The sequence below is a fragment of the Falco punctatus genome, assembly GCF_963210335.1.
Source record: "Falco punctatus genome assembly, chromosome: 4".
In the NCBI taxonomy this organism is placed as follows: domain Eukaryota; kingdom Metazoa; phylum Chordata; class Aves; order Falconiformes; family Falconidae; genus Falco; species Falco punctatus.
Window position 1 is genome coordinate 52,301,594 of NC_137583.1, and position 6,171 is coordinate 52,307,764.

Below are 6,171 nucleotides of genomic sequence, written 5' to 3' on the forward strand. Positions count from 1 at the left end.
AGACAGGCCTTTAATTCATGGATAAAAAAAAATATATATAAAAAAAGTCAGGTCTGATGGCTTACGGCTGGGAATTTCACTTCATCCTCTTCCAGGTTTAACTTCCAGGTGGGCATCAGGCTGCCCACCATGGCTGAAATGTAATATTTGTGTATGTAGAAGAGAAATTTTAGGGTTTCCTGTTCTTTCCAAAAGGCTTTCATCTAAAGACTAAATTTAAAGAAAAAAAGGGGAGAAAAAAAAAAAAAAAAAGAGAGAAAAGAAGAAAGGAAGCCAAATACTTGTGGGGACAGGTTTCTGGGTTGGTGGCTTTTTTTTGTTTTAATATTATGGGTCTCCATCCCTCAGTGCCTTAGCCAAAAGTGGTAGATGATGCACGTATCTTGAGACAGGGCTGTGTGGGAGCACACCAGACTGGCTCAGCCCTGTCTCCCCATGTCACCCCATGGATCAGAGTCTGCAGCAGGTCCTCAGGCTCAGAGAGATGCCTGGAAGGTGATCAGGGGACAGAGGACACTGTCTATGTGGTCTGTCCTAGGAGGGCTGGAGGAAGCTCACCCTCCACTAGCTAGCATAAAAACTAAACCTTAACATTTTTAGAGGGAGAGAAGTGAATTTGTAGCTTTTATACATGAACAGCTGTTCATTGTTGCTGAAGAAAGTTCAGAGTTTTATCAATTTTTTTACCTTTCCTTTGGACTATCAACCCTGCTAGCAATCACACACATAACAGCCATGCTTTCCCACTCTCCAGAAATGCTTGGCATGTCCATTGCTCACCATGATGCTCCTTAGTCCCCAATTCAACTTCTGCAATGCAGCTTAGTCATATCTAATTAAAATTGCATCTGGTTTATTTCAACTGAACAAGAAATTGCTGAACCATGGTAGCAGATAACACATTTGAATACTCCACTTGACAGCTAATTGCCTGATCTTTCAGGGCACGGGGCAGGAATCAGATGAATGTTGAAACTAGAGGCAGGCAGTGAACATCCCTCCCAGCCTCTGGAAATCTCCTTGCAATAAACATGTCCTTCCAGTCTCTACAAGATGGGTGGACACCACTGCTCTCCATACTCCCATTAACTCTTTCCTTTTTTTCCACAACATGCAGTTCAGGTTTTAGGCCTCCTGTGCTGCTTTTTATGGCCACTTTCAGCAGCTGGAGCTACGTTAAGATCAGCCCTTTGGCACAAGGATGAAGCTAGCATTGGCCAGGCATGAGGGTGGAGGCTGGTTGGGAGAAAACCATTAACACCTCACTGGTCACTGCTGCCTTTTGGCACCGCACCGGGAGGCACATGGCATTTGCTGATAACCCTGTGGGCTGAAGAAAACTGTGGATTTAGTAAAACAAAACAAAGGGAAAAGGACAATGCTAGGTGGAGCAGATGGGAGACCAAGGTCTTCCTGCTTCTAGAGGATGGTGGAGCATGAATCAAGGTACTTATCTCATCTGGGCTGGCTGCTTCCTGGGGAAGAGCTCATGAAGTCCAAGCACAGGCAGGATCGCATTTTCCACTCAAAAAGCCAGTTCTGATGCATGTCTCCACACCAAATCCAAGTCTGTGTCAGGAGAACGATGCACAGAAACCTGCTCCTCAAAATCTCATTTCCCCTCTTGGGGGCAAGTAGTGGTGCTGGACTCACGGGTCCCTCCCACAATGTGTCTCCTTCACTTGTGTAAACCCATGTAGCCAGTTTTAGCCTGTGTTTGCAAGGAAACGCGTTAGGAGCAGGTAGCTGAAGGTGAGAGAAGAACAGCAGGTACCAGCCCAAAAGCAAGGTTTGGTGCTGATCCAGGCTCCCTCTCATCCCTTAGGCCCACTGGTATCTCTGAAATTCGAAGTTTTCCCATGTTAAAATGTTGGTTGAATTAATATTAGAAGCTGGGGAAAAAGTAAGTTGCAGTGCTGAACTGTGGGAGAAAGGCATGAATGTGCTGTTGCACTAAATGGAGTGGGAATCTGCCAGTTTATACTGGGGAAAAAACTGGCCCGTGAAATGCACTCGGCAATGAGATGGGCAAAAAAGGAGGAGAACCCAGGTACCCATTGCACTGCAGGAAATTTCAAATCTGTTTTCCTCATTTCCAAACATTACCCGAGGCTTTAAAGTGAGAGAGGTGATGAGAGTTTTGAGTTTCAGTCAAGTGGGATTTGTCTAAAGATTTTCACCGGTTTCTGTCCACCTCTATTTGAATCTTTGTAGCCTCACCTTGAATTCCAGGACAAAAGGAAATGTGGTTTGTGGCTTCTGCCCTGGCTGAAGAGTAAGGGGATGAGAATCCAAATCTTGGCTCTGCCACAGTCTCTCCTTTGAGATCGGAGGTGAGGTGTTGAATATCCCTGTGCGTCAGCTCCCAAAAATGAGGACAGGAGCCCTACAAAATTTTGCTGCCAGCTTATGTGATATTTCTTTCTATCTAAAAAAATAATAATTAATTAAAAAAATAAATCAAGGTGTCCCAAATTCCCTTACTGCTTCTGAAAACACACATCATTGACTATTATGGAGTAAATCACAGCGCTGGGCTGCAGTCACAGCCAGGCAGAGGCAGGATCTGAGCATCCCTCTGCCAGGTGGCATCTGGCAACTTCTGATGGACAGGGATAAGCATGGGTCAAGGGCGGTTGCAGGACAGACTCTGACAGCACTAAATGGATGCATACACCCCTTGGTGTGAAGCAGGGAGCAAGGAGAGAAGGCAACACTGATAAATCAGCTTGGGTTTTCAAAATCTCAGACGTTCAGCAGGTAATGTTCAATGTGGTACGGCTCACACCGACACCTTTCCTTCCTGGCATTGCTCCTTGCCCTGTGATGGATCTCCTGTTTATGTGGCTGCATGATGAACCAGATCAGGAAGCTGATCCAGCTGAAAAACAAACCTTCTCCAAACAGGCCCTTTCTCAGGTCAACTGGTTGGCCATTGTCCCTGCCCATAACTGCACGCTAAAGGGAGTCTGAAATAACAAATGGGGTCATGCTTTTTGGCCATAAGAAAACTGGCCTCTGTGTACACACACAGGTCCTTAGCACCTCTGTCACCATAACTGATCTCTGTTCAGCCCTGGTTGCCTTAATCCACACGACCACAAGCTACATAAGCTGTCTCATCAAGGATATAGGCTTATGCCAAAGTCACTCCTTCCCTTTGCCAGAGAGGTGCCCTGTAGGACCAATTCAAGCCACGACGTGCAGTCAGGGTTCCAGGGGATTCCACCTCCTTGTCAGAGAGAAGAGACATGACTGCTGCCTCCTCACACCTTCCATCTGGTTGCCTCCAAGCTGGCAGAGGAACAGTGCTTCATTCAGCCTGGTTCAGGTCCAGGTATGAACACAAAGTGTTGATGAGGGCAGGTTTGCAGGAAGAGGTCCTCCAAAGGGTCCCTGGAGAAGCAGAGGCCACCTGCAAAAGTCACACCCCTATTTCTCATAGAAAGCCATGAGAGGGAAGCATCCCCGTGTGCCCACAGCAGCAGATGCACCTCTCCGAGTCCTCTTCTGACTCTATCCACAAGCTATGACATTGAACGTTGGGGGGTGCAGGACAAAACCCCAGAGCAGTGATGCGAAACCCAGACCTCAGGCTGCACAGCAGCCTTCACCTGTTGCAGAGCTTGCGTAAGCATCCAGTGCAAAGCAGCTCTGAAACATCCATGGGGTCAAAGGCCTCCTTTCCTATGACCTGTGGCTGAGTTCCCCTGGAGAGATGGGACTCAAGTCCAAAGCCACTCTTTGTGGACTTAGGCAGGGGTTTTTAAGCAGGAGCTTTCTCCTTTCCCAAACATTCTACGCCACTGGGCTGTCTGCAGGGTTGTTCCCTGTTGGAGTTGCTCCATGCTGAAGGCTGCTACAATGGTCCCAGAAGGATCTCTACAAGCAGATCATGAGGTTGAACAGCTGAGCTCCAGCTCTTGCACCAGTGCTTTTGGTAGTTTCAGACACAGTGAAACAGAACTAATGGAAGGGATTTCCATCTCTTTTTTCACCTTTGACATGCTAGGCAGTAAAGCGTCATTTCTGGGAATTAATAACATAGATTCCTTCAAGCAGAACTGAATGTAAATCTTCTCCCTCACCACAAAACACTATGTGAGAAAGGCTGAGGAAGTCTCATTCTTTGATGACTGTATGATGTGCTTTCATCATGATCTCCCCAAAACTCCTGCTTCATTGTGGGCTTGTCCTTTTTCCTTCTTTGGAGTGAGAAACCAAGCACAGATTTAAACATGCAAGGTAACTGGAAACAACATGCAAAAAGAAGGAAAAAAAAAAGAAAAAAACCCCAAGAAAAACAGAGACACAACATGCAAAGCTCCTATTCTTTTCCATTGTAAAGGACAGAGGAAATACTCAGATCTCCCCTTCTCTCCTTGTCCAGCTCCATGAAGTGCTAGAGTGAATATCTGGGTGTCACAGAAAGGCTGCCGCTGGAGGTGCTTTCACAACTTTGTAATCTGTCCCAAGAAATGTCGTCTTACATCAGAATTCATTCTGTCTTTGGATTACTGGACCTCTTGTGGGTTAATTTGATCTAACTACCTACTGCTAATGATTGCCTTGAGTGTTTAAAGCCTTCAATATACTGCTGTGAGTATTGACATCAAGATGATTCCTCCTCTTGGCTGTACTATTTGGGACTGGAAAGAGATTTGCTGTAGAAGATGGGGCAGTGAGCCTGGTTTCTATTGCTGAGCACCTCAGAATAGCTTTTTCCAAAGCCAGAACTTGGGTCCATGAGATATCTAAACAAAGATATATTAAATTTCTTTCTGTTTCAGTCAATGGCAGAGCTAATACTGGCCTCAGTTGCAAAACCAGGTCTCAAAACAGGACAAAGGGCATGTCTGCAAAGCACAGAGATTTGATGCCTTTGCTCTACCAAACTGACCGTGGTAGAAAGCCCATAGTCTGCCAGTCATGCCCATCTCCCCAGCCCCACCAACGCTGCTGTGGCAATGAAGGAGAGAGCAGAGTACTGAATGCTGACAGTCACAGAGTCAGAGAACAGGGTGTGAGAACAAGAGCAGCTGGTGGATCTCACCAGATCCCAAGGTAGGCAGGTGGTCCGTAGTACAACAGAAGGAAATGCCTTTGCACATATGTTTTTTAATGAGGTGTTAATTGGGCATTGGGTGAACAGGACAAAGAAGCAGCAGAGGATGTGGCTTGAGGTTTTGGCTGATGCAAAGCAGGAGGCCTGAAATAAAATGAAGGTTGGGCTTCTGTGACCCCTTGCTGTCATTTCCAACAGGAGAGGGACACCAGGTGGGCAGGCACCTCTGCTGCACAATCATGGCTGGCTTTGGGGACTTTTCCCTCTGCTGGTGATGTCTCCAGATATTCTCACAGTGCTGGCTGTGGGAAGAGAGATCTCCAGGATGCGATGGTGAAGGTGGGAAGCATTCTGGCTTGTCCCCTTCTCTCAGGCAGTAGAGGCAGATGGGACAGGATGCCCACCCAGAAGGAGTTGGGTGGGTGCAGGGTGCCTTAGCACACAGCCCCAGTACCAATAATTAACATATGTGAAATTGATGAAAGAAACCAATGGGAAATTATTACTTTGCTACCCACATGAGAGAGAGCTTTCTCCATCCTTATCCCTCCCAGCCTTACATCTGGAAGTGGTTTTGCAGCCCAAAATAGAAAGGAAGTGGAAGAAAGAGGCTTAGCTGAGCTTGGACCCATTTGAGGAGAATATAGGGAGTATGTTGGGATGTTGGAGGAAATAAAGAAGGGCTGTTGGAAGGATGCTTTGTTTCCCACACCACTGGTGTCTTGCTGCAAAGGATCTTGTGAAAACTGATGATCGATGCTACCTCCCGTGCATTGCCTGCTGATGCTACCTCCCATGCATTGCCTGGGCTTTGGGAGTAGTGCTAAGGGCTGTAAGCCTATGACCATGACTCTTGCATCCTCCTGACCCCATGGCACCTGGAGTTCTGGAGCAGGAGAAGGAAGCTGTGACAAGTTTGCTTTCCAACACCTTGTACAGAACAATTTTCCCCATAGTCTAACCTGGAAAACTGATGTTGGACCTTCTTCAGCTGCCTGCCTCACGTGCTCTGAACTCTGTGTATGGGGCTGAGGGGAAGATCTGGGGCTGAGCAGAGAGGGGCCCAGCCCCAGCCACGCAGTCTGGGTTGCTGTGGGAACACTCAC

General features: G+C 47.1%; 1 protein-coding gene across 4 annotated transcripts in view; it reads right to left on the minus strand.

Moving 5' to 3' along the window:
* PTH1R (parathyroid hormone 1 receptor) overlaps positions 1-6,171 on the minus strand; it is a 122,891-nt gene that overhangs the window by 61,006 nt on the left and 55,714 nt on the right. The gene's annotated exons all lie outside the window — the stretch shown is intronic.